General features: G+C 37.8%; 1 non-coding gene across 1 annotated transcript; it reads right to left on the bottom strand.

The window, feature by feature from the left end:
• Window positions 1-6,914: 6,914 nt before the first annotated feature.
• Window positions 6,915-7,021, bottom strand: LOC113713109 (small nucleolar RNA R71). Its single transcript, XR_003453441.1, has one exon. It is a non-coding gene; the product is annotated as a small nucleolar RNA R71 (small nucleolar RNA).
• Window positions 7,022-9,787: the final 2,766 nt, after the last annotated feature.

Genomic DNA, 9,787 nt, shown 5'->3' with positions numbered 1-9,787 from the left:
GAATTGCAAGGCAAAATTTTTTTCCTGTGGCCATTAAGCATGCAGCCTTGAAGACACTTGGGCGAATACGATCGACCTTTTTGTTTGGCAAAAAGAACTTGCAAATCCAACACGCTATGAATGCCGCAATATAGGTTTCCTTTCTTAAATACCCTGGAATGTCCAGTGTGTCAAAAGGGACGTTGAAGTCCTTCGTATCAGTAAGGTCGTATGGCTCTACGCTTCCAAAAGGGTTGTAAGTCATTTTCGGTCTAGATGTAGTCTTTCTTCTATTCGCCCTATTCGGAGGAGCCCTATACCTAACATCTCCTTTGAACCAGAAGCGAATCCAGTCCTTCATCCATACCCCTTGGTCATTCGTCCAGAGGTGGTAGTAAGCCGAAAAAAGATACCTGCAGCTCTCAAGGAGAAGTGGCTTCCCTTCTTTGTCAAGAGTAAGAATCTCTTGCGCCGAAGGAACAACCTCATCAAAGAACGAGCCATCAATCGAAAGGCCACCAAATCGATAAAGATCCCAAAGCGTGATGGACAACTCCCCAACGGGCGTATGGAGTGTGTTTGTCGAAGGGTACCAATATTTGAAGAAAGCTTGCAAGATATTCTCACAGCGGTCGTAGGAGTATCTCGACTCGTAAACAGCTTCAAATATGCCGGCACGGATGAGCACTTCTTTATATCTTCCAAGGATGTCCTCAATCCACTCCCAATAATGAGAGGTGAAGCAGGCCTTGCCAAAGAAGGAAGAAGGAATTTTCCACGTAGTTTTATCGATATTGAATCCCATGAACGGAAGTGTGAATTTGGCTATTTCTGGATCTCCATTGTGAATTGACAAGTTTAATACGACCACTTCTTCTTCCCTCGACGTAGTGGAGAAAGTCGACAGTGCCACCACTTCCTTAGTCCACTTGTTAGTCTAATCTTCGAGATGAAAGCATCCTTCGAGGGGTATGAAGGATTCAGCGAGCGAGCCGATTGCAGGTTTGTAAACATGTAGTGACAAGCTCTTTGATTGAGTTCCTCCCCGTTCATCCGTCAGTGAAATATGCGGCAATGGCACGGCGTAGTCCTTAATTTGCATGATTGTTGGAATTTTGTAAAAGAAAATATTAGATGATGCAGGGAGCTTCGTGCAAAAGATTTGGTAATTAAATTACCTAATTGGTTGCCTTTTCTCAAATCCCCGGAATTGTTTCGAACCCTTCTTCAAGTGCAGCTTGGGTTATCTACAAAGAAGCAAGTTGACAAAGTTAAGATCGAAATCATGTATGATAGAAATATTTGGGATGCAAAAAAAATAATTGGTATGGGAGTTGAGATAAAATCTCCAGCCCTAAGGAATAGCTCAAATAATATTTTGAGCCAATCTTCATTCTCAAATAATATTTAAGGGTATACATGATTTCGAATAATATTCAAAAGGCACCTCAAGTAATATTTTGAGCCAATTGTCATTTGGTTAATTTCAATCTTCCAGTCGAGACCCAAGCTTCATTCTCAAATAATATTTTGAGAATTTATTTGGTAAGGCCGTGAGGCTCTAAGGTTCTCAATTGACCGAAGCTTCTTGTAACAAGTAAATATTGTGAGTAAAAAAAAAAGAGGGGGCTTCGAGTACCTGGTAAGCGAAAAGAAAGTATTGAAGTGCAACCAATGGATGACGATTGACGCTTGCGGCTTGGTAAAGGTGATAACCAGCTTCCAATTGTCTCTATTGGTCAAAGGACAGCAAAGCCGACAATAAAGGCAAGTAAAAGTGAGATGGTACGCCGATGAATGATCAATAAAAATGTTAAAATTTTGGCAAGATAGTCGTGCGACTTCGGATGTCAAGAAGAGCGATAACATGAATCAATGGAGTCATAATTGTAAGGAGTCGTGTATGCAATTACGGTGGCTAATGTGTTATTCAATTTTGGGGTGAGACTCTAAAAAAAAATCACTTTGATCTATTAGACAATTATAGAGCGCCAAGATTCCAATGCAAGGTGGTAGAGATACTCATGGTTTAACAACAGTGCGTTGCCCACAAGTTCAAGACATGGCGGCCATAATATAATCAATTCTTGCGGTGGGAAGCTTCGTGCAAAGTCAATAAGGAAGAGGATGCATGTGATGTTTAGTATCTGGCAAAAAACGCACAATATATGTACCTCCAATTCAACTAGTTCATAAGTGCCTCGGCAAAGGTGTTTATCAAGAAGGCTACATGAAGGAACAAGTGCACAACGTTGGAACCAAATTCTTAATGAGCAATGGGGAAACGAGCAGATCAAATAGGATGCTAAATATTGGATTTGAAATAAATTGGAACCATGCTGCAAGATAACTAGAAGGCTATGTTATCCTACTAGTTCAGCACGTAACATGCATAAGATGCAAATTTCAAGTACCAATCACCTTTGAGTCACCAAGGGTGAATCAAAATAAGCATGCAAGAGCCGTTGCTAAAGTTTCTTTCAAACAATAAAGTACGGGAAGCACAGCTTTGGGTACCTAGTAGACAGAAGGCGGTGTCGTCAGAACACAATGGTGGGTAGGCACCAATTTGGTAGTAGCAATAATGGTTGGTACTAAGCAGCGGCAGTCGTGTTTTGAAGAACAAGCAAGCAACTGCAGTAATAGCAACAGCCACACTGACGATAATCCGATGAAGCAAAGAATAAAACTCGTTCAGCTTCTCTGTTATTAAGGAATTGGCGGCCGGACTTAGCTATTTATAGCGAAGAATGGATCCTAAAGCCTAGGGAAAATGAGCAGGACCGTAGCTTTAGTTCGAATAGAATTAGGCCTCTATATCAGTTGAAAGTCTTTTGGTCGAAGAAAAACAATTCCTCGCGAAGTCTTTTGAGTTTTTGGGAGATTGGCTCCGCGCCGGTGATAGGCTCCATTGCAGTTGGTATTCGGACTTCTAGATCGCTTGAACATTGAGACTAACAAGTAATGGAAGTTGTTGATTCAAGAGTCCTAGTCATATTAGAGGAATTTTCTTATGATTTGCCGCTCAAGTTCCCGAGGCCGACAGGGAGAAGTGGTCTTGAAGTTTGGAAGCGGTGGAGTTCCGTGGGTTCCTAGGATTTCTATGATCAATTGGATTCCTATGATTTCCGTGCGTGATTGGTAAACAAGATGCATGGAAGATCAATTGATTCCTATGATTTCATTTTGGAAATGCCTTGCACGTGAATGGTTAAACAAGCAATATGCAATGTCCCACATATCAATATATTGGGCTTTCTTGAGAACAAATGGTCATAATTGAAGTTGATGGCCATCAATTTTATTTTAGGGACCGGTTTCCTTAAATGAAAAGTGAAGGGAGAATATCAACGTATTTCACTTAAACAAATTAATTATAAAATCGAAACTTGTTCGTTCAAGTTTTACTCTTCGCAAACAAGTTTCGAGGGGGCATTTGTAGACAATGAAATTTTAATTAAATTCTAAAAATTACCATTGGCCTATAAATTATTTTATGGCTTATTTTTATCCAATTGGATATTGCCGTATGTCATGTACACTTGGGAAAATTGGTTATTAAATAGCAAATTATATTTTACCACGTGTCAAGGTGAGGTGTTCCAAATCAATTCAAATTGCAAGGATATCTCCACCAACCATATCATATCATATCCCATGCCTATTGGATAAATATCTAAGTATTTATTTCTTATTAAAGGGATAATATTTAGAGTTGTTTAATTCAAGTATATTTCTTATATACTGCAATAGTTTGGCCAGTCAAATGGCGCCACGTCACGTGTCCCCACGAGTCTAGCCAATCGATGAATTACTTATCTCTTTATTAATAAATATAAAATAAAGAGATAACATTTGACTGGCACAGTCCTAATATGACTGCACGTCTTGCAAGACCAGTAAAGTGGTACACAGGTCTTCAACCTCTACCCCTTGCTACAGCTATAAATAGGGATCACTCAACCAAATCAAACAGACATACACAGAGACACACACCAGGAGGCATCTCATACACTCAAGTGGTGAAGTTCCAAGCTACGAAGGTTTGGGTCTTCAAACTCTTCAAGTCTTCCATATATCAAGACTTGAGCCTCCAAATATTTTCAAGTCCTTCAAATCTTCCATATCAAGATTTGAAGGAATCGGTGGCGGATCCAAGAACAAGCTGTGAAGCCCTTGGATCGGTGTTCGAGGAGAAGAATCGAGGGAAACTCTCCACAAGTTCGAGAAAATCCCAGAGATTGTACTCACATATTTTTCTAAATTTATATATTATATATTTGTCGTGTATTTCTTTTTCTTGTCATTTTGCAGACTTGAAATTTTTATCGCGTATAGTCTCAATCATTTATACATTCCCAAATATAACAAAAGATTTAAGTTTCAGATAATTTTCAACCCTAATCGAGCACTAGCGCGAGTACAATCGCAAAAATTTAAAAACTAGACGATGCTAGCCTGTACTAGCCTCACGCCCACGCTCGTACCCTCTGTAAGGAAAACAAAACTAATAGGGTGAGTCAAAACTCAGTGAGGTTCCAAACATCATGCAAAAATAAAGTAGCAAGTTGACCACCGTATAACATTTGAAATATCAAAGTAGCGAACATAAGAGTTAATAAAAATGAGCAATAACACTTCAAAGAGCAAATCATTAGATATCTAACATCTCCAAGTAAAAGGATACTGTAGCTCTTGCGAGTTAACTCCGTCACAGTTTCACCAAGTAGTAGTTGACACTCTGTCAACTTTTAAGTAGAGTAACCAGTCCAGTAGTGCACCACTTAACTCCAATCTCCATTCATCATTCAAACCCCCTACCGGACTCGAACTCCAATATAACAGTGGTGGTAATACTCGAGCATGCTAATTAGTCGAGAAGATAACACTCCACTCGATAAAGTAGTAGACCCAGGATTCGTTATCTTATAGACCAGTCCCTTGCCGGCTCGACTCGATTAACTAACTACAGGATTTTTGGAATTCTAGACAGTATCCAAGTCATACACACACACACACACACATATATGTATATCAAGCCAATTACAACCAGTGCACAATAATAAGTCATATTAGGGCAAGTGCGATAAAGTACACTCTTACCCTATCAAACAAGTTAAGTACCATCCAAGTACATTAACAAAGCAATTCATTCAAGTAATAAGTTCAAACATGCACTTGGAAACACTCACCAATGATTTATTGCTTTCTAAAACCAAGCTCAGGTTCAACTCCTTGGCTGGAGTCCAAATCTGCGATAAAATACTGTTTAACAGTTTGCAATCAATTAGGGTTTCAAAATATAGGAGTTTCTCGTAAAGAAAACCAAGTAAATAAAACTCATTTGAGTATTATTCATTTTACTTATCAAACCCTAGAAAATTCATGCTCGCTTTTTTGGTTTTGATAAAGAAGTATTTAAAACTTTTAAGTTCACAACTTGGTATAAGAAAATAGGAAATCATGTTTAAAGTGGTCGTTACTTTCTTCTTATAAAATATTTAGGTTTTGGCAAAAATTTCAGATTATACATCCCTACTAAGGAAAATTCAAATATCCTAAATAATTCTAAATTCAATTCAACCAAGAATCACCGCTTAAGTTTTGATTTCAATCGCTTGAACTTCAAGAAATAAAACGGATAGTACTTCCTTTGTATTTCTCTAATTTTTCAGCCATTTTCAAGGCTATATTTTCTTCTCAAATCTGCCCAAATCAACACCACAAGTAATGAGGTAAATTCGGTTCTCATACTAGCCATAAAACCATCCAATTAAATCTCACTTCTAGCATATATACATCACAATAGCAAAGCTGAAAAATCTATAATAAAGCTGAAATTTCCTATTTTAAAGCTAAAAAGTCACAATAAAGCTACCAATCACCTCACAAGTCCATAGCCAAACTCAATACCAACATATTATGGATAAACAACATAAATCAAGGCTGAAAATCATAACTCTAGGCTAAAATTTCACCAATCTTTCCCAAATCTAGATTATCATCCATAAAATTCCAAGTTTCAAGTCATTTTCACCATAACTTACAAGAATAAGAAAGAGAAAGGAAGTTGTTCATCTTATACCTTCAACCCCTTGAAAAAAGTGAAGAACCAAGGCTTCCTCTCCAAAAACTCTCCACTACAAGTTTCCTTGCTTCCTTAGTGCTAGTTTGTTCGGTTTAGTTTTGTGATTCTAACTAAACAAGGCAAGAATAAAGGTGAAAATGGAAGTTTTTCTCCTCTCTTTTCCTCTCCAATGGTTCGGCCAAGCCAAGAAAGAAATGAAGCAAAATTGGTCGAAAAGAAACATAAGAAGGAAGAAAGTTGTCTTGGTCAACTTGTCTTGGATCATTGACACTTGTCAAGACCAAGTTTTTCCTCTTTTTTCTCTTTCCTTTTCTTAGTCAATAATTTTGTCAGGGTTTAGGGTTAATTTAGGGAGGATTAAATGAAATAAAATCAAGGAGATTAGGGTAAGAAAGTATTGGTCAAGTGGTGTATTCAACCGGTAATAAACGGCGCACCTCGATTCAAACCTACTTCTTTAAATCTCTTGTATTTTTGTTTTAACTTATGATTCACTAACTTATTTTTAGCACTTCTAATCACAAACTTTCTCTTATTTAAAACTCGCTCTTATCCACCAATTTTAGTACACGCACCTCACCAGCTGATCCTACTACCAAAATGCACAAAAATCCTAATTTACTCTAACTATAAAAGTAAAAGTAAAACTCTCGATTCTATTATTTATTACAGCTATTGAGGGAGTAAATTAGTAGTAAAGATTAACTTATTCAGAATAAAAGAGGATTATAAGAAAAAATATAGGTGAATTTTCAAGTTCTCACAGCATCCACCTAATACTTTTACTAGTTGAAATGATTTGTCTCGCTCATTCTTAAACAAATATTTTTCACCAACAAAAACTACTAAGTTAAGAATAAATATAATTAGTTTTTGTCCGTAAGAGGGAGAATCTTTGTATGAAGCATGGGAGCAATTTAGGGAGTTACAACGAAAATGACCACATCACAGTCTTTTTGACTCATTGTGCAGATATTCTATAATAGATTGAACTTCACTATAAAAACTCATGTGGATGCTACAGTCAGAGTAGTATTGATGGGTAAATCAGTTGACCAATCCCATGAATTAATCAAAAAAATGGGCAAAAATAATTATTAATAGGCTAACAAGAGAGGTAATACTAGAAAAGTGGCAGGTATGTTTGAATTTAATAGTCTCAATTTGTTGAATGCCAAAATGGATAATGTGATAAAGATATTGAATGCACATGTGACTAATGTTGGTTCTAATTCGAGATTACATACTAATGTAGCTTATTGTAATGTGTGTGTCGCGCCCCACTTTTCGAATGAATATGTGGATGAATTGTGTGATGTGTGTGTGAAGTGTGGTGTGAACGTGTGCAAAATAAAAGTAAAGGCCATGGGACTTTGGAAAGCGACGATTTGGCCAAAAAATAGTTTTAAAAAGGGTTTTGAAATGAAAAGTTTGGAGTCGCCACTTGGTAATGGTTTAGGGTGTACCAAGTCACCCAAAAATGAGTTTTAAAGTCAAGTAGTAATAAACCCTTTTTAAAACGACTCCTAGTCTACGTAAGCCAAAGGAAAAGGTTCGGGAGTCACGTTTGACAAAGGGGAAGGCAAGGATAGAATCCAAGGCACCCCTTTGACCTAGCCAAGGCTAGTTGCGCGACTTAACCTTACCTTTCCTAGTTTTCTACCCAATGTATGTTCGCACGTTGGATATGACTATATGAATGCAAAACGGAAAGAAAATGCAATCCTAGATGCTACGATGTCTCTCGTGAGGCTTTTGGTCCCAAACCACATGAATTGTGGCGGCCAACAAAGGAAAACCTCATAGAGGTCAGTTAATGCAAATGAGATTCAAGTGCGCAAGTGTGAAGGTGTATGAAAGAAGTGTAAGTGCAAGTGCTTGTGTGAAATTGTATAAAGGTGCTCGTGTGAAATGGTATAAAGTTCAAGTATTTTCGTGTGCAAGTGTATGAAAATAGAATAATAGAAATAGAAGGTAAAGTGGAATTTCATTTGTGAAGTGAAAATAAGCAAGTGATAGGTAACATGTAGTAAAAAGGTATGGTTTGAGAAATGTGAAAAAATGTGATTAAAAGAGTATGTAGGTGATAAAAAATGAAAGCATGATCCTAGAGGAATGCAACAAGTCGGGTACGGGGGTTGACTCCTAACTTTTCGACTTTGATTTACCCTTTGATTAGAAGGCAAAACTAGCGTGCTAAGGCTATCGGGTAGCCACACTCGCTCGTTTCCCTTATCAGAAGGGGACACTCAAGCAAAATGAACCCTATAGCTAGTATGGGATGCAAAACCTAAAATGAGGGGAGAAGGAGGGTCGAGGATCATGCCAAATGATAAAACTAAGGAAAATGCGTGATATGTAGTGAACAGGCAAATAATGCATGAATGAAAAACAAAGGAAAAATCTTATTGGGTCTAGCGTTGGACTAGCCCTTTCTATGAATTCCTAATGAAATAACGAGCCACAACTAGCGTTGGACTAGTGTGGTGACGTACATTCATCCATTCCATTCATTCATGGTTATGAAAGCAAGTAGACATGCCAAAACGCTCGTAAACACGTAGCACGTAGCACTTAGCATGCTCGACTAGATGCAAGAGCCTACTAAAGCAATTTAACATGTAACAACAAAAGCAAGCAACCAAGGGGAAGGGGAAATGGACCAGATGCTCTACGAGCCCTATCTATTACAAGCCAAGAGGTGTACACATACCCCATAAAAGCATAAAGGGGAAGGGAAAATGGACCAGAGGCTCTCCGAGCCCTATCTATTACAAGCCAAGAGGTGTACACATACCCCATAAAAGCATAAAGGGGAAGGGGAAATGGTCCAGAGGCTCTCCGAGCCCTATCTTAAATAAAAGTAAAAGCCAGTAAATGCATGCAAGGAGATAAGGAAAGCGGAGTAGGCATGCGTATTCACATAACACGTAGGAGCACGTAGAGTCAAACGAAGTGCAAATAAAGGGGTAGAATGTACCTCCCTTGAAGCGACGCCCTAACGTAGTGAAATTACTAACTTACCCTCCAAAATAATAAAAGGGTCAAGGTACCACTTTATTTAAAAAAAATTAAAAGAAATGTGCAAAACAAAGTTCATTTGATCATAAAGTTCCTAAAGTCATGACTTAAGCGCAATTGAAACAAAGCATGGTAGTTAATTGAAGCAAACAAACAATGAAGTTGCACAAATTAAAATTACCAAGGACCAAATTGATGAAATTATTTAATTGATTGGGTCCTAATGCCTTTAGTTAGAAGCCAAGGGGTTGATCTGCAATTTTCCAGGTTTATTTCTTCATGCAAAGCATGCAATCACGTAGGAAAATTTTCTGCAATGAGATCAATAAGACTGCTGCATTCTTTGCTTCCCTTTCCAATATCGTGATTCAGATTTAGCCAAAACTTTTCTTGATCTAACATTCCAAACTTCAAACCAAACAACAAAGCATAAACTTGGCAGTCAAACAACCCAAAAACATAGGGAAAGATCATGCAAACATTCTGGAAAAATACACAAGAATGATTCGGCACTTTGAAGATTTCTGCATTTGAAGCTTTCTGCAAATTTTCCAGCCATGTCTCCTGCCATTCTTATGTTCATTTTAATGCCATTTTCATCCAGACCAAATTAGTATTTTTATCCTAACATCAAATGCCTTGATTCCAAAACAGCAAAACACAACAATCAACGCCCAAAACCAGCCGAAGGAGAAAAAG

The sequence above is a fragment of the Coffea arabica genome, chromosome 10e (assembly GCF_036785885.1).
Source record: "Coffea arabica cultivar ET-39 chromosome 10e, Coffea Arabica ET-39 HiFi, whole genome shotgun sequence".
NCBI classification, from domain to species: domain Eukaryota; kingdom Viridiplantae; phylum Streptophyta; class Magnoliopsida; order Gentianales; family Rubiaceae; genus Coffea; species Coffea arabica.
Note: the sequence above shows the minus strand (reverse complement) of the source record. Positions and strands in the feature narration are given on the sequence as shown.